Below are 23965 nucleotides of genomic sequence, written 5' to 3'. Positions count from 1 at the left end.
TTATTTGAATTTTTCTGATGAAATTTTCCAATATGTTGCAACATGGATGTAGATATTTCAAATAATTCAATCTTAAATATAAACCCCAAATCCAGGGGTTGGTTGATAAATTGTTTTGCTCAGTTGGTGCTTGTGTGTGTGTGTGTCTGTGGGAAGAGGGGGGGGGGTATGTTTTGTAGACCATGAGTTTCACCACACCATAAATAATTGAACCTTATGCGGATAAAAAGGTACAAATTCACAGAGGGATCTCGACCCAAACAGATAAGGTTATACAAGATGCATAGATGAATATCTGCATCATGCAGTCATCCTGCTGGACTGAACAGTGAGCCTATGAATAGAAAAGTTGGTAGAGGAGCATTGTGTTAGGGCAGGGTGTACTTTTGGTAGTTACTCCGAGGTAAGGACTATACAACTATGACATGTAGGTGAAGAACACTGGAGAGCTGTCGAAGCTATAAACATTGCTAGAAATGACACACTTTGAAGAATGTAGTTTTAGAGAAAGAGGTAATTTTTTACAACCAGTTTTGAATCTGTGAAAGGCTTTACACATAAAGCCTTTCTGATGTTTCTGAAAGCATTTAATTTTATGCAAAACAAGTAATTATTTGTTTCATTAATTTCTTGCAACTTTGATTGCTGATTGAGCCCCAGTTTGTACAGGTATGTTATTTTGTTTGCTTGTTGGGATACACCAAGTGAGGATACTGGTCTTGGACAATATTACCAAAAGTATACCCTGCCACTTATAAGATGCGATATAAAAAAGCCTTCTGTAAAATACCCTCAGAAACTTGTCAGAAACAGAGTGGCACTCGCATAATTCTGATTCCATTCAACTATAGTCCAAACGTACATCAATATATTGTTTGACATTCAACATGCATATGTGTACAAATATTTGGGATTTATTTTCCTTAAAATGTCCACACTCTCTCACACTTGACATTCACCCATCCAATTTATCACGTCTCACACATTAAAAAAAATTGTAAACTCAAAACCTGTAGCCATATACTTTAGAATGAAATTTGTTAAAACACTTTCTTCTGAGCACGAAAGAAGTTTGTTTTATCCGATAAAATAAAATTGTCCGTCTGTGAACCTCTTTTCAGTGAAACGCTAAACTTGCGTCTTGACATCAAAATAATTTGTTTGGGAATACTTTTTGAGCAAACAATGCCAAATGTGCTAACTTTAGATTTTTCTGAATAAGAGGGTTGTTTTTGTCTCACTTTAGTACTGTATACTACTTGAATAAAACAAAAATGTAGCTGGTAGATGGAACATGCAGGTGAAGTGGAAGATGGGAGTAGTTGTCACTACAGGCCCGTAGCTTTGGGAGGGGGGGGGGTACTCTTATTCTTAGGGCTGGCTAATGGCTAGTAAGTTTTGAAATCCCTGCTGGGCCTAATAATGGTGCCACTGGTGACAGCCCACTCTATTGTGCTGCAAAGTGATTGGTGTCTTAATTTGAGCAGGCTAAGGCAAGCCCCCCCCCCCCCTTCTCTGGGACAGGTTGTAACGGGCTACAGATTACCGTTAGCGATGCAAGCTGATATAAGCACCTGACCTGACAAAGTGTGATGAGAAAATGTGCTTTAAGCGTTTTGTTTTTGATGGAGAGAATTGAGAAGAACAAATATTTTGCAAAAAACAAATTGTTCTTCCTTTTTTGTTATTATTTATTAAGAAATTTCCTGAAGAGAGTATATAGGGGACGGGGGTGGCCCCCGGGCCCAAGGGCCACCACCTGGATCAACCGCTAAAGATAGTATGTGCCTCATCCCCAGGAAAGCACTTATGTAAATGAGTCAATTATAAGATATAATGTGAAGTGAAATGTGAACCAAGTAATTCTTTGGAATGGAATTTAAGGAGTAATGTCGCTGCGGGCCTGTTGGGCCCAATTTCAAGCTGAAGCTCTAGACTGATCAACCATTGAAGTTAACTGTAGAAATGATTGCTTTGTAAGTACCCAGTATGTACAAGACATGTAAAAGTAGACCCAAGTGTCATATGCATCTGACACTTGGGTCTTTTATCTACAAATAAAGCACTGCCACAACCAATGAAATGCATTCTTAGGTTCTGTTAACTGTTTTGATATACACATTTTTGCTTCAAGTGTGGATTTTTAATTAGTTCTAATTTGCAAAGCACAAGCAGGAACCATTTAGTCAAGTGGATGGACTGTTTATAAATAGTTCCACAGTGTTTTCTTGCTCTGCAAATTATTTTGAAAGAAATTTAAACCAATCTGCTTCAAAGCTTTATACAAATTGGGCCCTGCTGTTAGCTTTTGAAGAAACCAGTCCTCGCCACCATGATGTATGGATGGTGGCATCTTTGCTACAATGGGGTGATGTTTTGTAGCAGGGTGAGGAGGGCCCTCTCTGTGGCAGCTTGTAACGGGCTACAGGTTTACCGTTAGCAGATGCAAGCTAATATAAGCACCTGACCTGACCAATGTGATGTAACGGTGTGCCTTATGCAATAGGAAGTAGCTATATGCCCTATAAATTTTGCCTTAGTATTTCTGGCTCACCATTCGACACCTTAATGCCATCACAATCCCACCACTCCCTCCATAAACTCGTACTCATTACGTTGTACATATTGTCCTTCATTTCTGTTAATTTATTGTTTCCGAGTAGACATACCCATGTCATTCAAAAATATATATCAAAATATGACATAATGATCAAAAGTCATTTGAAAAGTATGTATCAATATACCAAAAAAATCTTTCAAAAAAAAAAGGTTCTTTTTTACCAAACAAAAGCCTTGAAGACCACTTTTAACCAGTTATCTCCAAGAGCTCCAAAATATGCAACAGTAATTTTATGAAACCCATAAGTTGCACTAATGATCGTATAGTCCTGAGCAGATGAAATAATATTTCCAAACAATTAGACTCTGATGAGTATTCAATGAAATGTGCATTCTTGTTCTATTCCATTCCATAATGAGTAAAGCATTGATTGCAAATGGAGGGGTGGTTGAGATTGTTTACCAATAATCATACAAATTGACAAAACTGACTGGAGTGTGCTTCTAAATCCTGCTCGTTCCTCATTGCAGGGACCCTAGCTAACACTCTAGTCACTGGGCAGCCACCATCATAGCTACTTCCTTTTAGAGTACCCACATCACCAGCAATCCTTAACACAGTCCAGGAGCATAAATGGCTGCACTACACGCTGATGCTGCACCACTTGCTGTAAATGTCTCCTTTTTACTTTTTAATGACAAACCCATATTTATAATTTTAAAAAAATAATAAATTTTTTTAAAAAAAATTAAAAAAAAAAAAATTTTAATAATTATTTTTTTTTTAATAATTTTAAAAAAAAATTTAAAAAAAATAAAAAAAAAAAAAAAAAATTTTAAAAAAGATAATAATTTAAAAAAAAAATTTTTTTTTTTAAATTAAAATTTTTTTTTTTTTTTTATTTTTTAAAAAATTTTTTTTATTTTAAAAAAAAAAAATAAAAAATTTTAATTTTTTTTTTCTTTTTTTAAGTTTGTTTTTCTCTTATGATTTTACAGCAGACCCCAGGGATTTGCAACAAAAGCAATGGGGTCAAGTATTCACACAGCTGAACAGGCTGAATCAAGTTTCCTAAACACATGACATTTTTCCAATTTGTATTTGTTGATGCAAGAAGAGAATGTACACAAAATGGAAATGTTTTAGTGGTTATTTAATCACTCATTAGCTAATAAGTGATTTTAAGTGGTCAGTTGCAAGTGTATCAATGCGAAGGGTTTTAAGTGTGCAGCACGCATGCAAGATGATTATGCACTACTGTGTTATAAGGATTGGTGGTGAATGCATTATATATGAGGACAGGTGGTTTGACATCACTAGTTATTTCTTTAAGGGGGGAGAGAGAAGTGGTAATGTCAAGGACTTACTCCCCAATTGATGAAATCTCAATGCCCGGGCTCCTGATCAATACACAAAGGCCCTAGTCAGAGTCTTGACCTTCTTGGTGCCTACCTGTGCAAGCTGTGAGATGTGATCATTAGGCATTCCTTTGGCACCTGTGAATAATGAACAAAGCAAAAGCCACTGGAATGGCCGAAATTCCAAGCCCCATCTGCATGCCATGCCAACCTTGCAGCATCAAGTTAGGCAACTGATGGATAAGAGCTTCGGTGATCGTCTGTGCAGCAGCCGGCTCTCTGGCCTCCAGAAAATGTGTTCCTCTGAATGTGTGCTTATCGATGGTTCAGTGGGAAGAATGTATGTAACTAATAATGCCTGTAAGACTGCAATGAACTTCATTACCGGGGCTCCAACGAGCAAGATGTGAGCCTACAGAATTGAGCTTGACATCTCCCGAGATCCACACAAGCTTCGCCCAGCTCCCTCGTACTAATTTAACCCATCTAGGTACCATTGATGGATTAAATCAGTAGTTGTCATCACCGGACTAACTTGTGCTGGCGCCATGGACCCCGTTCAATGCCAGCCTCAAGTCTGGACTACATGTGCACCTTACAAGTCTACACCCTGTAATGAAGCGCCTTACATTCACTATTAGCCACATACATCCTCCCCATAGAACCATCGACAACCACCCACCCAGATTAACACAGATTCAAGAAGCACTTACGAAGACCCGTCTGACAACAGAGGCAACCACAATAACCCCTATTCCATCAGCTGCTATCCTTAACGGTGCAACATTGGCATACCATACAGCCAGGACCTGATACCCCAGCAAACATCCCAGCGAACTCCCACCCTGCCATTACCCACAGGAACCGCCGAAATGCCCAACAACCACAGGTCACAGCTTGAGGAGGACATCAGGAAGTGCAAGTGTCTGCCCAGGGTCTCAGATCTTGATCAAAAGTCCAAACACCAAGATACCACCAACCAGAACGCTCCTCCTTGCCAAAACTGCTATGTTCTCTCTCGGAAACTCCCTGAAATAACTAGGTGTCTATATCCTCATATACAATTGGGGTACCCTACTGATGGTGCACACCAAGGACCCCTGGTTTCTTCAAAAGTCTTCCACCTTCACCTGCACCATCTCATGTTTTATGGTAGGCTTGGGCGATTTCCATTGGCCTTGGATTTACCAGAACATTTAATTGTAATTGCACCCAAGCCTACCTTCCAAGCCACAGTACTGAGACAAAAAAGGCTACAGGTTTTAGGTTAATGCACACACACAAATCTCCTAACATGTCAGTCTCTCATCAAGTAATACCACACTCTGTTTCTGACATTAGGTTCCGTTGATTACCCACTAATGATCATGATTGTGGTTGTAGTGTTTACACACACCCTCATCAGGTTCATGGTTAGAAATTATTGTACATTTTTTTTTTTACAGCTATCTTTTAAACACAATGCTCCTTTTAGTTATCAAATGTAGGTAACAAATGTACAATTAGAATTTAACTTTAAGTAAATTTAAGTACATTTCTTTCAAACAATGGTAGCGCCTACATTCATGCATGGTTTAATTTTAAGTATCTGCAGAGGATGGCCTCTAGAAAACCACCCCTTGCCTCCACCATGCACTAATATAGGAAACTACCTCTACAAAGTGTCACCATTGAAGTTTATGAGAAGTTTTACAGAGATGAGGATAATTGGAATCTACTCTCACTGGTCCAGTCAGCAGTTGAAATTGAGACCTTAATGTTTGGGCCAACTTTAGTGACTTCATGCCCCCAATGAAAAATGGTGGACATTGACTGAGATTCTGTCATAAAATTGTAACCATGAGTTGTTAAGTACCAAGGGTTATTTTGTATGTTTAAATTGTACAGTAGCTGGTGGTGTCACAATTTTAATGTATACATTTTTTTCTTCAGCCAAAGATAATTTTTCACACTTATGATTCCCTTTCATAAAACTAACCTAATGACAATTCTAATTGAACACATCCTGCAGTATGTACTCAATCAGAATACTGTGTTTCTAATTTCAATCCCTATGGTGTGGTGATAGCCAGTACATGTATGGAGCTGTATTGCCCCCACCCCCTCCCAAGTTAGTATTTCAATATAATAACAGTTTCTGAATTGTCATTATTTTCCCAATGTACTGTATTTACATGTAGGCTTTACATTAAAGCCCAACCTTATTATTGGTATGCATTGGTGTCAAGAAACAATTCCTTCAATGTGAAATGAGTGCCAAGTTTTCAAGAATTTGTTTGTGCATTATACCAAAACATGGTATTGCTTGGGTGGGAAATCAAACCCTCAACCTTTGCCATTATGTTCCATAGTTGCGATAGCGTAACCCTCCTCTCGACGGCCGAAGGGAGGAGGGTTAGGTTATCGTAACTATGTGTTAGGGCTGTCTTCCTGCCAAGACCACCAAGCAACTTGGAAGCATGTTCTGGGTTCTTTTATGTGCACTAAACCTATCCATGTTTTTGATGATGCCCCCAACCAACCCCTTTCCCCTACTCTGTGACAGGTTGTAACGGGCTACAGGTTACCGTTAGCAGGATGCACCTGACCTGACAGGTTGTGATGTGATGATGTACCTTAAGTCATGCAAAAGAAATAGCTGTTTGTCCACTAATGTAACACCAGCAAAAGCCGACCCTTTGTGTTTATACCTATTCATCCATGATTGGTGTTCCAGATACTTTTATGTGCAGTGACAAAATCGACATGGTATTGTTTGGGTAAGAAATCCGGACGGCAAAGGCAGGAGGGTTAGGTAATCGCAACTATATGTTTAAGGGCTGTCTTTCTGCCTAGACCACCAAGCAAGGTGGAAGCATAAGAAGTGTTCTGGGTTCTTTTACATGCACTATACCTATCTTATTTTTTGATGAAGCCCCCCACCAACCCCTTCCCCCTACTCTGTGACAGGTTGTAACGTGCTACAAATTAACGTTAGCAGGATGCACCTGACCTGACAGGTTGTGATGTGATGATATGAGGTCATAAGAAAAAGTGTCACGTTGGTGTACAGAAGTGGGATTTGGATTTATTATAATTGAGAATAATTTAATTAAACAAAGATGGAACGCTTTCTACAAGAGTTGCACAACCAGATACAAAATAACAGAAAAGAAATGAAACAACTTTGGCTATTTTTTATATATCAAACCAAACGGAAGAGAAAGAAATAAATAAAGAGACAAACCATAGCGGAGGACATCCCACCCAAGAGTGATCCCCCCTCAACAACCTCCCTCAACCATCACAGATTGGATTGATGTAGAGGACCCTGGTGTACATTATCAGGTAATGCCGATAGATGACACTTGGAATGGAACAGGTAGTAAGACAGAGGAAATCCCACTATCACCTGTGTGTCGGGTCGGTTGGACCAACGTCAGACAGAAGAGTATTTCGCTAGAGGAGGATCCCAGGATCCAACCATAGCCAAATGGAAGGGAAGGAGGCAATGCCATAATAAAGAGGGTAGTTAGGCAATGGAAACCCAACTATAACATGTGCCGGGTCGGACGGACCACACTGGACAGAAGAGTATTTCGCTAGAGGAGGATCCCAGGATCCAACCATAGTCGAATGGAAGGGAAGGAGGCAACGCCATATAAAGAGGGTAGTTAGGCAATGGAAACCCCACTATAACATGTGCCGGGTCAGACGGACCACACTGGACAGAAGAGTATTTCGCTAGAGGAGGATCCCAGGATCCAACCATAGCCGAATGGAAGGGAAGGAGTCAATGCCATAATAAAGAGGGTAGTTAGGCAATGGAAACCCAACTATAACATGTGCCGGGTCGGACGGACCACACTGGACAGAAGAGTATTTCGCTAGAGGAGGATCCCAGGATCCAACCATAGCCGAATGGAAGGGAAGGAGGCAATGCCATAATAAAGAGGGTAGTTAGGCAATGGAAACCCAACTATAACATGTGCCGGGTCGGACGGATCACACTGGACAGAAGAGTATTTCGCTAAAGGAGGATCCCAGGATCCAACCATAGTCGAATGGAAGGGAAGGAGGCAACGCCATATAAAGAGGGTAGTTAGGCAATGGAAACCCCACTATAACATGTGCCGGGTCGGACGGACCACACTGGACAGAAGAGTATTTCACTAAAGGAGGATCCCAGGATCCAACCATAGTCGAATGGAAGGGAAGGAGGCAACGCCAAAATAAAGAGGGTAGTCAGGCAATGGAATTCCCACTTCACCTGTGCCGGGTCGGACAGACCACACTGGACAGAAGAGTATTTCGCTAGAGGAGGATCCCAGGATCCAACCATAGCCGAATGGAAGGGAAGGAGGCAACGCCAAAATAAAGAGGGTAGTTAGGCAATGGAAACACCACTTCACCTGTGTCGGGTCGGACGGACCACACTAGACAGAAGAGTATTTTAAGTAGAGGAGGATCCCAGGATCCAACCATAGCTGAATGGAAGGGAAGGAGGCAACGCCAAAATAAAGAGGGTATTTGGGCAAAGGAAACCCCACTATAACATGTGCCGGGTCAGTCGAACCAACGCCAGACAGAAGAGTATTTCGCTACAGGAGGATCCCAGGATCCAACCCTAGCTGAATGGAAGGAAAGGAGGCAACGCCAAAATGAAGAGGGTAGTTTGGCAATGGAAACCCCACTATTACATGTGCCGGGTTCGACGGACCACACTGGACAGAAGAGTATTTCGCTAAAGGAGGATCCCAGGGTCCAACCATAGTCGAATGGAAGGGAAGGAGGCAACGCCATATAAAGAGGGTAGTTAGGCAATGGAAACCCCACTATAACATGTGCCGGGTCGGACGGACCACACTGGACAGAAGAGTATTTCGCTAAAGGAGGATCCCAGGGTCCAACCATAGTCGAATGGAAGGGAAGGAGGCAACGCCAAAATAAAGAGGGTAGTCAGGCAATGGAATTCCCACTTCACCTGTGCCGGGTCGGACGGACCACACTGGACAGAAGAGTATTTCGCTAGAGGAGGATCCCAGGATCCAACAATAGTTGAATGGAAGGGAAGGAGGCAACGCCAAAATAAAGAGGGTAGTTAGGCAATGGAAACCCAACTATAACATGTGCCGGGTCGGACGGACCACACTGGACAGAAGAGTATTTCGCTAAAGGAGGATCCCAGGATCCAACCATAGTCGAATGGAAGGGAAGGAGGCAACGCCATATAAAGAGGGTAGTTAGGCAATGGAAACCCCACTATAACATGTGCCGGGTCGGACGGACCACACTGGACAGAAGAGTATTTCGCTAAAGGAGGATCCCAGGATCCAACCATAGTCGAATGGAAGGGAAGGAGGCAACGCCAAAATAAAGAGGGTAGTCAGGCAATGGAATTCCCACTTCACCTGTGCCGGGTCGGACGGACCACACTGGACAGAAGAGTATTTCGCTAGAGGAGGATCCCAGGATCCAACCATAGCCGAATGGAAGGGAAGGAGGCAACGCCAAAATAAATAGGGTAGTTAGGCAATGGAAACACCACTTCACCTGTGTCGGGTCGGACGGACCACACTGGACAGAAGAGTATTTTAAGTAGAGGAGGATCCCAGGATCCAACCATAGCTGAATGGAAGGGAAGGAGGCAACGCCAAAATAAAGAGGGTATTTGGGCAATGGAAACCCCACTATAACATGTGCCGGGTCAGTCGAACCAACGCCGGACAGAAGAGTATTTCGCTAGAGGAGGAACGCAAAAATAAAGAGGGTGTGGGACAATGGAAACCTTTCGTGTTCATACCTATTTTTCCATATTCGGTGTTCCGAGTTCTTTTATGTGCAGTGACAAAATCCAAAAGGTATTGTTTGGGTGAGAAATCACACCCACAACATTTGCCTTTATGTTCTATAGTTGCGATAGCGTAACCCTCCTCCTGACGGCCGAAGGGAGGAGGGTTAGGTTATCGCAACTACATATTGTCTTTCTGCCTAGACCACCAAGCAAGGTTTTACATGCACTATACCTATCCTATGTTTTGATGAAGCCCCCAACCAACCCCTTCCCCCTACTCTGTGACAGGTTGTAACGGGCTACAGGTTACCGTTAGCAGATGCACCTGACCTGACAGGTTGTGATGTGATGTGATGTGATGTGATGTGCCTTAATATTCAATGCAAAAGAAATAGCTGTGAAATAGCTTGGACGGTCGCCAAGGCAATCCCAAGAGCTTAACAAAAGAGCATTGGTAGGGGAAGAAGCGGCAATAAAAGAGATAGAGGCCAGGAAGCGCCTAAGACGATCAATCAAGGGCCGACAAGGGCAAGATGTCTACAAAATGGGTACTGCTGACCGTAATCCTTGTCAAGGTAAAATAAACCCTCCATTAATCCCCGAGAATTTGTGTTGGTTCACACCTGCCACATTATTAAATTAAAATCCAGGGTGCTCAGCAAACTCTGTACATGTATAACTTCCCCAAGCTTTAAATGACAGATATGCGCTACGAATGGTTCTGGTGTCTAATTCTGCTTACAAATTCAAACCAGGGTGACTTAAATGGTGTAAATATGGTAATGGTCAACAACTTCCCTTGAATACTATATATTAGTTTCGAAAAATGACTTAAACAAATAGTTTTGATCTAATGAATTGATGATAATAACTTTAATCATTAAACCACTTCGAGAGTTTACTTCAGCAGCCACCAAAAGAAGCTAAAATGGAGTAGAACGCAATAGAACACAATAGAACGCGATAGAATGCAATGTCGTGAAGTTTAAAGGATACTCAGACAGAATAGCAATGTGTAAGCTCCACATCAACAAGAAAGCTACAATGAAAATAATTCAGGTCTATGCTCCAACCACAAGCCATAACGATGAAGAAACAGAATCGATCTATGACGAAGCAGACCAAGCACTTTGAGCCAACAAAACAACTTACACAATCATTTTTAGTGACTTCAATGCAAAAGTGGGACTGAGGAGAGATGTGGAAGAGAAAGGCCTGGGCCCATCTCCTGCAGTGGAGTGAAACAGGCTAGACGACGACAAGGATACCACTGATTATACATGTATACTTCAAAGTTTCATGACTCTGCTTAAAAATTTAAACCAGCAAGCTGTGTACTTCCACTAGGTATAGGGTTTCTGAAGTTCAATTCTGTTTTGATCCAGGGTGCACAGCAAACTATGTACATGTATAACTTCCCCAAGCTTTAAATGACAGACATGCATTAGGAATGATTCTGGTGTCTAATTCTAATTACAAATTCAAACCAGGGTAAGCAAACTATTGTACATTCACAATTTTTAAAAGACACAAGTAAGCCACTAGGCAGAGTTTCCACATTGAAAACTGGATCCCAGCTGTTTGAAAGAGCCAGACACCTCCAGCAAGGCTTACCATGGTGTGGTTATTTTCAGCATTAATACCAACCCAACAATTTTGTTTCTATATGTTACAGTGTACTTCCACAAATATTTATAGATTTGCAACTGCCCATTGAGTAAAAAAAAAAATAGTTTTGATTTTATGAGTTGTTTGATAATAACTTTAATCAAGTTATTTGCCTCATTATACAACTACAAGAGTTTTGAAAAATTAATATAACAATCAGTGTTGATCTTGTGAGTTGCTTGATCAACAATAACATTAAAATTAATAACTTTAATCAAGTTATTTGCCTTATAAAACAACTAGTTTTTGGACATTACCAATATCACCCTTAATTATGCTCTAAGTCTGTATGTTGAAGTGGACAAATTTTCATAACAGAATGAATTCCTCCAAGTTCCTGTTTCTTTCTTTGCTTTTGTTTTCTTCTATTAATTTTCGTGAACAGTATTTCAATACCTTGGATTGTGCACTACTGTTCCATGAGGAAATTTATTCCATGTTCCAACTCTCCAAACAACTGTATTTATAATTTTGGTTGGAGCTTAGTTGATTCATTGATGATAAACTGATTTAAATAAATTTTTGCCAGGGAAGAAAAAGAGTAACTGGGTGGTGTCTTTTCTACTCTAGATGGCAAGATGTATTCATTGTTATAAAAAAAGGTTCAAGTAGAGGGCCTTCAAGTAAAGCATCAACACTGTCATCAACACTGTACTAGTTCATGTATTTTGGTTGTAATGTGTGTTGAGAAAACATGTTTTAAATAACTTATATCATAAGGACCATAACAAAAAAACACATCAACAAACAAATGAAATGGTCACACTCCTCGCCTAAAGACATCATAATGATGAACATCATGGTGATAAAATCCACGTGATACTGCTTGGGTTGGAATCAAATCCCAAACCTTAAAATAGTGTTTGCTTTTATATAAAATAAAAAAATAACTGTTTCAGATTACCAAAAGAACAGTTTAATTATACATCTTCAAAAACTTCATCAATAGTACGCAGGTATGTCAACATTCATTTTAAAAAAGGATACATTATGATGTGAGACAATGGAGAATGGTGTCATATCCTCATTCTGCTGTAAACTGCAGTCTTGATAAAACGGCAACGGCAACCATGGCAACTGTCATTATTTATACTGTCAGACTTGGCCCAGGTCCTTACTATTTCCGACTGCCACTCTTTAATAAGTAAAATTACATCCTTGAATGTTCAGAAAGATTAAAAGAATGTATGAAAAGGACTCTTTGAACTAGTAAAAAGTGTCGAAGTCGCGAAAAGTAAACATTTTTGCTCTACGGTGCTCTTGTCCAGGCTGACTCCATTGTTTAGCTAAACGCCATAGTTACTGTATGCAACTTGCACGGCAAGTCTGGAACTCTACCGAGAGAGTTCCGGACTTGCCTTGAAATGTCCTCTTGAAGTTTCTCGATCTATTTACCAACATTCAGTAAAGAGATTTTGAGCTATAATTCCCCGACATGGGTTACAAAAATCTAAAGTCAAACCCTTAAAAAGTGGCAGTCATAGGCAGTGGAGATGGTCATCGCAGGGCAGTGTTGTCGCTCAATCTTGACGGACCCCGGCCATTTTGTCGCTGATTTCTAATCTGTACATAGCGCCCGGTTGCTGATTGGTTTCCAAGACCGAATCTGCATATCAATTGTGAATGGCTTTTGTGTTTTTGGGTGGACCCCGGATTGAAATTGTATGCCCATGTCCGAGTTATACAGCACCATGGAGGAATAAATGATTTCTCCGTGATAGGACGGCCTTACCATGGAGGTAGAAATGTAAAAGTTATTATCTGTGGTTTGCCGCAACTTCAAAATGAAACTCAATGGTTTTTATTTTTTTTATTGGGCCCAGGAGATGAGACTAGAAGTTGAATGGTCCCTGAAAAGAGAACGTCCCGTTTGTTTAATTATTATGCTTTTATTCATTTTTTTTTTTTTTTTTTTTTTTAGATATGAACGCAAACAATTCTACACATTACGGAGGGGTTTTGTTTTCTGTACATTAAAATTGTCGCTGTCGTAGTGCTTTTCAATGGGGAAGTAATCCCTGGGGCGAGTTATTCAAATTAGCGGGGAGGTAGAAATTAGTGAACCAAATTCGTCAGTGCCAACATTTGATGTGCCCAGTAAAACAGTCTTTCCGATTTTGAACTAAAAAACAAATTTTTGTTTTCTCAAAACGAAGGGCACAAATATTGTTCAAAATTATGGTTTTGTTTTCAACAGTGTATTTTCTGACACGATGCAAAACGTGTACCTCGCACTTTGCCTTGGTGTTTGCGGCTCATTTTCAAATAATTTCTTAATTAATTATCCAGTGTTTGTTTACTTTCCAATCATTTAAAGCTATAAATTGTTCATATTACCAAATAAAAATGTATAGGTTATGGCTTAAATTTCAGTATTCGTTCGAATAAAATAACAGATTCACCATCAGAAATTAGCCAAATTTCATTGACTTTAATTCCACTACTTGAGCGCCCTCACTTGCCAGGTGTGTGCCAATCAAGTTATTGATCGGGGAGGGGTGAACTTTTTGGGGGGAGGGGGGGGGGGCGGGGGGGGGGGGGTAAGAACTAGTCTTATGTGACCAAGCATTCGGGCCCGCTTTACCCCGGAAATTTTTTCGCAGATGCTCTCTGGTGCAATCTAGGGAGTCTGAGTGCCCCCCCCCCCCCTCTCAGATGTTGGAATTCAATGCCTAGTTCAAGCTATGGTTTATCTATTTTTGCTATCTTGTACCTATAAAAACAACTCAATTATAGCTTTGTAATATCCATATTGTTTCTGCATTATAATGCTCAAACAGCGCATCATTGCTTGTAACCATTATTTTGATTAACACAGGCATGCAACTTTTTCACAGTCGCAGTTTTACCAAACATATTATACAAAATCATTGAAATTGTGAAATTGTGTAACAGTTGCATGCCCGTTGTTTGTGTCCAGTGACAAAGGGAGACCGGTGTCACATGCAATTATGTCCTCTATGCAATACTATCCGGAGGACATTATTGCATATGCATGGCAGTATTGCATGGTGGACACAATTGCATCTGACACGGGCAAGGAGGGATATTTACATGTATATGGTGTACAACAGCCAATGAACAGCACCAAGTTGCGACTGAGAATAATATTCATTTCATATCAATTAAATAATTTAATGGTACGGTTGTAGAAGAAAACAATACTTGTTACTGTCATAGGAAGGTAAACCCACCACCATGGTGGCTTGTTCTTGGTATAAATGCTTAAGTATATACCGTATATTCAAGGGTTAAAGATGGACATCTTTGGTTATTGTCAAAGTCCATTATTCTTACTCAGTGATTCCCAAGAATAGATATGCATAAAATAACAAACCTGTGAAAATTGGGACTCAATTCGTCATCGAAGTTGCAAGAGAATAAAAGGAAGAAAAAAATATTTGTGCCAAAATTTGTGTGCTTTCAGATGCCTTAATATTATATAAAAGGCTTCAGAAATTGCCTTTCTCAAAAACCTTGCTACCTTGCTAGGTAAGATTTTGTTAACAATTAATTTTTAATTGAGTAATTACCAATAGCGTCCAGTGCCTTTAGGCACAGAATTACAACAGGCCAGAACAGGGTCATTGGGAGTAAAACCACGTTAATACAAACTCAAATCCTGACAAGCAACACCTGATTTTGATAACCGTTGTAAGGAGTTCCATTTATTATTTTTCTCTGCTATAAAACACATGAAAATGTCAATTCACTGATTCACACTTCTTATGAAATATATGTTGAATGAATGGCTAGAACCTTCACACAGTCATACTGTGCAATTTAATGTCTATCATAAATATTACATTAAAATCTCAATCAATGACAACACTGCAATTAACATTGTTAAAAAATACTATCTTTTACATCCCGTTCATTTCACAAACAATTTCCATTTTGCCATCACTGCTTTACTAAATCCATGTTCATGTTAACTTCTATTGTGATTAACGGATCACCCTCTGACTGCAAATCGATGTTGCAAATCTGTTTATTTCCAGTATTCAACTCGAAGTTTTGGTTTCTACATAAGAGCTAATGAAAGTGATATTGCTCTTCTCTTCAATGACATTAATTGACATTTTTGGTAAATTCCTTATCCACTTCTCCTAACCCTTAAGCACATGATGTATCTAATTCAGTGGAGTAGAAGGTTGCTGAGTGTCCCAACCTGTGTTTCAAATGTTTCAAAATCATACCTTCAAAATGGTGTTTGTTAGAATGAATTCAATACCAAAGGTATGTTGATCTGTTATAACATTAATAAATAAGTTCAAAGGTTTAGAAGAACACAACTTCCTTCCAAAACAAACATACTCTAAGAATTGACTGCATCTCATTAAGACAACACAGCATCACAGTTGGAAAAATACAGGAAAGGATTTGTTTTTTTTCTCACCAGATGACAGTTCAAACTCACTCAAAGGATCAACAGTGAAAAGAATATTCCCGTTGGACTTAGGGTCCAGTGCATCTGATCAATGACAAATCATTTTTTCAAATGTGTGTCTGAACTAATAACAGAATAAAAAAGCTGTCTTTGTTGACCTCAATATTGTTAATTTGTTTTCATCACGCGTGGGAGAACCAAAACCAAAACATTTTTTTAAACAACCAGTCTTCAAGTCTTAGGTTTATATTTAAGTGATGTATTCATGAGAAGTTCAGTATTAAAAACCCACAAACCAAGACAAAATATCAAGAACGGTGGAAATTGTTGTCTTTGTTTTTTTTCCCAGTTAAATATTTCTGTAATAAATTTGATTTATTATTATGTAATTGGGTTTATGCGCATTTCTTAATTGACCTATATGGCAGCCAACTTCTGCTTGAGGCTCTCTGGCATCTCTGGTGGTGGTGGGCGGGGCAGAGACGGAAGTACACCTTAACCGAGTCATAGATGAACCATTGTACAGCAGTCAGGGTACCAATCATGACAATACGTGGGACCAGACCCTTCCACAAACCTAAAAGGACAAGAACAGAGATCAAGTAGAGACTGGATTAATTGAATTATTAACATCTGGATTATTAATACAAGTTTGGATACTAACCGAGACAACACATGTGATGATTTTCAAATGAATCCCATCATGAATGAAGTACACCTTAACCGAGTCATAGGTGAAAAGTAAAAAGCCCAGTGCCACAATTAGCCTTTTTGAGGTTTGGTGGCCACTATAGGAGTGCACTGTGTGGTTTGGGTGTATACAGACAGATTTACACAAACCATACAGTGCTTATAGTAGTGTGTCCACCATAACTCAAAATGGCTTATGACACGCCTTGCTACCTGTGATTTATTCGGTCTGGTTTTGCAACCATGAAACAAAATGACAGAATAATTACTTCCTGCCACAAAATGTATATGTAAAACACAAATTGAAAAAAAACAAATGTCCCCATCACAAGCATGACACCATGTGTACAAAGTTGACCAAATGCCTTGACACTTTCACTTGAATCTAACATCAACAAAGAACATGTTGATGCAGATGGGTGGCGAACGTCGAGCCATAAAAAGGTCATCACAATATGTACTATTTTACTCATAGCGGAGGTATTCTACTCTTACACACCAATGACTCAAGCACTCCCATGGAACACAACATTAAGAGTGTTGCTGAATGGCTCAACAGAAAGTCACCCATTACATGATAACTAAACTGTAATACCATCCCAAGAGCGGATCCAAGGAAGTGTGTGAGGCACATTCATGCAATAAAAACCAAGGTCCACAACCATGTCATACTTTGTAGAAAGTACCTGATACTGAGAGTAAAATGCATCTTGCGCCACCCTTCCCTCCCCTCCTTAGACTCTGACACGGTACATGTTTACATCCCAAGAGCGGATCCAAGGAAGTGTGTGAGGCACATTCATGCAATAAAAACCAAGGTCCACAACCATGTCATACTTTGTAGAAAGTACCTGATACTGAGAGTAAAATGCATCTTGCGCCACCCTTCCCTCCCCTCCTTAGACTCTGACACGGTACATGTTTACGAGGCGAGTAAGAACAAAGTGTGGTGCAGGATTGCAGACTCTGTGCAATACACAGCCAATAGCTGGTGAAATAAAAACATGCAGGCGACTCAAACTTTTGGTTGATTTGTCCAACCCCATTTGCATAATGACTCTTCTCTGCACAATTTTATATAAGTTATGAAAGTAATAAGTTTAGAGTTGTCAGCTAGTACAACATGTGTCAATGAAAATTTCATTATAACGAAAAAAGAAAACCAATGTAAGCGACTAAGAAGGTGACCACAAGCTGTTCTGATTTGGTGCGTTCGGAGCGTGGTTTCGGACAACATTTTTGTACAAGAACTCTACAGATCTCTCAAAGCAAGCAAACTTCATCATTGTGTATGGGATTTGCCTCAACCAGAGTGGAGGAAGACCTCTGTAGAATCTATGGGAGAAAGGTTTAGAAATGTTCTATAAACTCGCATATGAGTTTTGAAATAAATCATATACACCAAATAGTAAAAACAACCGAGGTAGTAAACAATGCACAGAACTAAACAACATAAATCAAGTCTTCTTGCCTATGGGCCTGGAATGTTATGACCATTGCCCAATTTCATGAAGCACAAAAACCAGCTAAGCACAAGAAACAAATGCTAAGCAAAAACAGGTTACCAGCCAACATTTCATGATGTTCAGGTTTGGTGCCACCCATATCTATTGCTTAGCAAAGAAACTGGTTAAAGGAACACGTTGCCTTGGATCGGACGAGTTTGTCTATAAAAAGCGTTTGTAACCGTTTGTTATTAAATGCATATGGTTGGAAAGATGTTTTAAAAGTAGAATACAATGATCCACACAAATATGCCTTGAAATTGCGTGGTTTTCCTTTTGCTTTGCGAACTAACACGGTCGGCCATTTATGGGAGTCAAAATTTTGACTCCCATAAATGGCCGCCGGTGTTAGTCGACGAGGTAAAAGGAAAACCACGCAGTTTCGAGGCTTATTTGTGTGGATCATTGTATTCTACTTTTAAAACATCTTTCCAATCATATGCATTTTATAACAAACAGTTACAAACGCTTTTCAAATACCAACTCGACCGATCCAAGGCAACGTGTTCCTTTAAGCAGTATTTGCTGCTAAAAAGCTTTATGAGATTTGGCCCTGGTCCAATATTAAAATAACTATTATAAAATTGTAAATGACCTACCCTATAATACCTTCCATGGCCCAAAGCTTTGGTGCACCCTCCCTTAATGTATTTGCGAATCCTGGCATTGTTTGAATGCGCACCTTGACTGCTTCTATCATTGACAGTGCAATGTCAGCAAAGAACTCAGCACTTGCAGAGGCTGTTAGGTACAATGATGTTCCATACACAAAAGTACGTTCCTCACCCAATAAGTTGCTGTAAAGCGTCTGTCATGAGGAGAAACAAAAAGTTAAATCTAGTTTACCTTTAATCATTTTGATAACACAAAAATGATCCATAGTGTCCTAGAAGTTCAAAAGTATTATTATTATTATCACAACATAATTAGAATATAGGCCTACACTAAAAATAACCTACAGGAAAGTTATATTTGTAATTAAGTAACAGTATGTTTATAACATAATTAGACATTAGGCCTTTTCACACTATCGACCTTCAATCCGTGTTGAACCTTATCCAGATAGGGTTGGTGGTAAAATTTCAACACGGATATACACTAGCTTTTACACTAGCTCTATAGGAAATCAGCTTTTTGGTTACTTGTGTGACTTCCAATCCGGATATTGTGCGACCGTTTCACACTGCAAACAGGGATCAAAGCTGGACAGGGCTACTTTTTAAGAACGCAGCGTCTCTTGAAAAAAGAGGCGTTTTTAAAATACGTGAATATTCATGCTGCATATACGTAGGTTCAGTGCATGCACGCTCGCTTACGGGCGCACATACATAGTACAGTCATGTACATATCCGCCGGAAGGTTTTTGCATAGCCCCGGAAAAGATTGCATGTACAAAAGTATCTAGAGCGGACAGTATTGCATGGCGAACACAATTGCATCTGTCACCGGTATGGTCAAAATTTCAGATTTGGGGTCAACAAATTTCATATGATTTTAAGGTTCCAATTGATACAGAACGGACTACTGAAGACATGTTATCAGTCGAGACTGGGCATAAAACCAAAATATTCAGATTTATTGAGAAATTTGTGAGTTTGGATTTTTAGTCCACAATGAAATAATTCGACCATGCCGGTATAGTCAAATATTCAGATTTGGGGTCAACAAGTTACCGATGATTTCATGGTTCCAAAAGATACAGACCAGACTACTGAAGACATTTATCAGTCGAGACTGGGTATACAACCAAAATATTCAGATTTATTGAGAAATTTGTGAGTTTGGATTTTTGGTCCGAAATGTTTGGGGTCAACAAATTTCTGATTATTTAATGATTCCCAATGATACAGAACAGACTACTAAAGACATTTTATCAGTCGAGACTAGGTATACAACCAAAATATTCAGATTTATTGTGAATTTTGTTTGTATGGATTTTTGGTCCGAACTAAAAAATAAATATACCATGCCGGTATGGTAAAAATTTCAGATTTGGGGTCAACAAATTTCCGATGATTTCATGGTTCCCAATGATACAGAACAGACTACCTTAGACATTATATCAGTCAAGACTTGGTATACAACCAAAATATTCAGATTTATTGAGAAATTTGTTAGTTTGGATTTTTGGTCCGAAATGAAAAAAATCGACCATGCCAGTATGGTCAAAAATTCAGATTTGGGGTCAACAAATTTCTGATGATTTCATGGTTCCGAAAGATACAGAACAGACTACTGAAGACATATTATCAGTCGAGACTGGGTATACAACCAAAATATTCAGATTTATTGAGAAATTTGTTAGTTTGGATTTTTGGTCCGAAATGAAAAAAATCGACCATGCCAGTATGGTCAAAAATTCAGATTTGGGGTCAACAAATTTCTGATGATTTCATGGTTCCGAAAGATACAGAACAGACTACTGAAGACATATTATCAGTCGAGACTGGGTATACAACCAAAATATTCAGATTTATTGAGAAATTTGTTAGTTTGGATTTTTGGTCCGAAATGAAAAAAATCGACCATGCCAGTATGGTCAAAAATTCAGATTTGGGGTCAACAAATTTCTGATGATTTCATGGTTCCGAAAGATACAGAACAGACTACTGAAGACATATTATCAGTCGAGACTGGGTATACAACAAAAATATTCAGATTTTTAAAAGAAATATGTGAGTTTGGATTTTTGGTCCGAAATGAAAAAATCGACAATGCCAGTATGGTCAAAAATTCTCGTTCAGGATCAACAAATTTCCAAAGATTTTATGTTTCCCAATGAAAAAGAACGGACTACTGAAGACATGTTACATGTATCAGTCGAGACTGGGCATACAACCAAAAAATTCAGATTTATTGAGAAATTTGTGAGTAAGGAGTTTTGGAATGAATGACAAGGGAAATATCCATGCTGCATAAACGTACATGTCCGCCAGAAGGTTTTGCATAGCCCCGTACACAATTGCATGTGCAATTGCATGTATCAGAAGCAGACAGTATTGCATGGCGAATACAATTGCATCTGGCACCGGTATGGTCAAAATTTCTGATTTGGGGTCAACAAATTTCCGGTGATTTCATGGTTCCCAATGATACAGAACAGACTACTGAACACATTTTATCAGTCAAGATTTATAGTCTCAAATGATACAGAAAGGACTACTGAACACATTTTATCTGTGTGGGATGGGTAAACGAGCAAAAAGTAAGATTTATTGAGAATTTTGTAAGTTTGGATTTTTGGTCCAAAATTAAAAAAATCTGTGATGCCGGCATCACAAAATTTTCAGATTTCGGGTCAACAAATTTTGGGTGATTTTATGGTTTCAAATGATACAGAAAGGACTACTGAACACATTTTATCGGTGTGGGATGGGTAAACGAGCAAAAGTTTGAGATTTATTTAGAATTTTGTAAGTTTGGGTTTTTGGTCCAAAATTAAAAAAATCTGTGATGCCGGCATCACAAAATTTTCAGATTTCGGGTCAACAAATTTTGGGTAATTTTATGGTTTCAAATGATACAGAAAGGACTACTGAACACCTTTTATCTGTGTGGGATGGGTAAACGAGCAAAAGTATGAGATTTATTGAGAATTTTGTAAGTTTGGGTTTTTGGTCCAAAATTAAAAAAATCTGTGATGCCGGCATCACAAAATTTTCAGATTTCGGGTCAACAAATTTTGGGTGATTATATGGTTTCAAATGATACAGAAAGGACTACTGAACACATTTTATCTGTGTGGGATGGGTAAACAAGCAAAAGTTTGAGATTTATGGAGAATTTTGTAAGTTTGGATTTTTGGTCCAAAATTAAAAAAATCTGTGAGGCCAGCATCACAAAATTTTCAGATTTCGGGTCAACAAATTTTGGGTGATTTTCTGGTTTCAAATGATACAGAAAGGACTACTGAACACATTTTATCTGTGTGGGATGGGTAAACGAGCAAAAGTATGAGATTTATTGAGAATTTTGTAAGTTTGGATTTTTGGTCCAAAATTAAAAAAATCTGTGATGCCAGCATCACAAAATTTTCAGATTTCGGGTCAACAAATTTTGGGTGATTTTATGGTTTCAAATGATACAGAAAGGACTACTGAACACATTTTATCTGTGTGGGATGGGTAAACGAGCAAAAGTTTGAGATTTATTTAGAATTTTGTAAGTTTGGGTTTTTGGTCCAAAATTAATAAAATCTGTGATGCCGGCATCACAAAATTTTCAGATTTCGGGTCAACAAATTTTAGGTGATTTTATGGTTTCAAATGATACAGAAAGGACTACTGAACACATTTTATCTGTGTGATATGGGTAAACGAGCAACAGTTTGAGATTTATGGAGAATTTTGTAAGTTTGGATTTTTGGTCCAAAATTTTAAAAATCTGTGATGCCGGCATCACAAAATTTTCAGATTTCGGGTCAACAAATTTTGGGTGATTTTATGGTTTCAAATGATACAGAAAGGACTACTGAACAAATTTTATCCGTGTGGGATGGGTAAACAAGCAAAAGTTTGAGATTTATTGAGAATTTTGTAAGTTTGGATTTTTGGTCCAAAATTTTAAAAATCTGTGATGCCGGCATCACAAAATTTTCAGATTTCGGGTCAACAAATTTTATGTGATTTTATGGTTTCAAATGATACAGAAAGGACTACTGAACACATTTTATCTGTGTGGGATGGGTAAACGAGCAACAGTTTGAGATTTATGGAAAATTTTGTAAGTTTGGATTTTTGGTCCAAAATTTTAAAAATCTGTGATGCCGGCATCACAAAATTTTCAGATTTCGGGTCAACAAATTTTGGGTGATTTTATGGTTTCAAATGATACAGAAAGGACTACTGAACAAATTTTATCCATGTGGGATGGGTAAACAAGCAAAAGTTTGAGATTTATTGAGAATTTTGTAAGTTTGGATTTTTGGTCCAAAATTTAAAAAAAATCTGTGATGCCGGCATCACAAAATTTGCAGATTTCGGGTCAACAAATTTTGGGTGATTTTATGGTTTCAAATGATACAGAAAGGACTACTGAACACATTTTATCTGTGTGGGATGGGTAAACGAGCAACAGTTTGAGATTTATTGAGAATTTTGTAAGTTTGGATTTTTGGTCCAAAATTAAAAAAATCTGTGATGCCGGCATCACAAAATTTTCAGATTTCGGGTCAACAAATTTTGGGTGATTTTATGGTTTCAAATGATACAGAAAGGACTACTGAACACATTTTATCTGTGTGGGATGGGTAAACAAGCAAAAGTTTGAGATTTATTGAGAATTTTGTAAGTTTGGATTTTTGGTCCAAAATTTTAAAAATCTGTGATGCCGGCATCACAACATTTTCAGATTTCAGGTCAACAAATTTTGGATGATTTTATGGTTTCAAATGATACAGAAAGGACTACTGATCACATTTTATCTGTGTGGGATGGGTAAACGAGCAACAGTTTGAGATTTATTGAGAATTTTGTAAGTTTGGTTTTTTGGTCCAAAATAAAAAAAATCTGTGATGCCGGCATCACAAAATTTTCAGATTTTGGGTCAACAAATTTTGGGTGATTTTATGGTTTCAAATGATACAGAAAGGACTACTGAACACATTTTATCTGTGTGGGATGGGTAAACAAGCAACAGTTTGAGATTTATGGAAAATTTTGTAAGTTTGGATTTTTGGTCCAAAATTTTAAAAATCTGTGATTCCGGCATCACAAAATTTTCAGATTTCGGGTCAACAAATTTTGGGTGATTTTATGGTTTCAAATGATACAGAAAGGACTACTGAACACATTTAATCTGTGTGGGATGGGTAAACAAGCAAAAGTTTGAGATTTATTGAGAATTTTGTAAGTTTGGATTTTTGGTCCAAAATTTTAAAAATCTGTGATGCCGGCATCACAAAATTTGCAGATTTCGGGTCAACAAATTTTGGGTGATTTTATGGTTTCAATTGATACAGAAAGGACTACTGAACACATTTTATCTGTGTGGGATGGGTAAACGAGCAACAGTTTGAGATTT

At 38.6% G+C, this 23965-nt stretch overlaps 1 long non-coding RNA gene and 1 other non-coding gene across 2 annotated transcripts in view; both read right to left on the bottom strand.

The window, feature by feature from the left end:
* Nucleotides 1-16880: 16880 nt before the first annotated feature.
* On the bottom strand, nt 16881-17065 carry LOC139935497 (small nucleolar RNA SNORA53). The gene has a single exon (XR_011785833.1). It is a non-coding gene; the product is annotated as a small nucleolar RNA SNORA53 (small nucleolar RNA).
* A 549-nt stretch (nt 17066-17614) lies between these two features.
* LOC139935148 (uncharacterized) overlaps nt 17615-23965 on the bottom strand; it is a 48347-nt gene continuing 41996 nt past the window's right edge. Inside the window, exons 2-3 of the long non-coding RNA XR_011785769.1 lie at nt 18544-18752; nt 17615-17774 (exon numbers count right to left, since the gene is read on the bottom strand). This is a non-coding gene — a long non-coding RNA (uncharacterized lncRNA). The remainder of the gene's footprint in view (nt 17775-18543; nt 18753-23965) is intronic.

Source organism: Asterias amurensis, chromosome 3, assembly GCF_032118995.1.
Source record: "Asterias amurensis chromosome 3, ASM3211899v1".
NCBI classification, from domain to species: domain Eukaryota; kingdom Metazoa; phylum Echinodermata; class Asteroidea; order Forcipulatida; family Asteriidae; genus Asterias; species Asterias amurensis.
The sequence above is the reverse complement of the archived record's forward strand: the minus strand, read 5'-3'. Positions and strand labels throughout refer to the sequence as shown.